A 602-nucleotide genomic window follows, 5' to 3' on the forward strand; every position below is an offset into this window, starting at 1 on the left:
ACTAACGATAATCAAGCACCCCGATGTGAGAGGCAAGGGGACTCACGATAATCAAGCACCCCAACGTGAGAGGCAAGGGGACTCACGATAATCAAGCACCCTAAAGGAAAATTGACCTCAAGGTCAAGCTAGTTGAAGTGATTTACACTTTTACAATTCATTGACTTTGTTTAAGCATTATGCACATTTGTGTTACCCAGAAAACCACGTCATTTCAGAAAAAGTACACCAGATCGTTTTTCAAACATTTCACCTACATTTTTTACCTTTCCAAGGTCGCAAAAACAATTTTTTCATAAGACAAGTTTGATGTAAAATTTTCCGCTCTTTCGAAATCCGCAGTCAAAAATAGGGTGTCCCATTAGAAAAAACCATCGTGACCTTGAAGTAACCTTCAAAATTGACCTCAAGGTCAAAACCAATGGTACAATTGAATGACCCCCTCTGTCCTGGTCAACTTTTATCTAAACCATTTTTTTGTAGATACCGTAATTTGGAAGATATTCGGATCCATAGACTAAAATGACTCACCCTGTATATGACATAGAACTCCAGAACTATTGTAAAACAAACCGAAACTCTAAAGAAATAGTTAATTTAAA

This window comes from Odontomachus brunneus, unplaced genomic scaffold, assembly GCF_010583005.1.
Source record: "Odontomachus brunneus isolate Ranch 3 - 2012 unplaced genomic scaffold, Obru_v1 Obru_scaffold_286, whole genome shotgun sequence".
Taxonomy (NCBI): Eukaryota; Metazoa; Arthropoda; class Insecta; order Hymenoptera; family Formicidae; genus Odontomachus; species Odontomachus brunneus.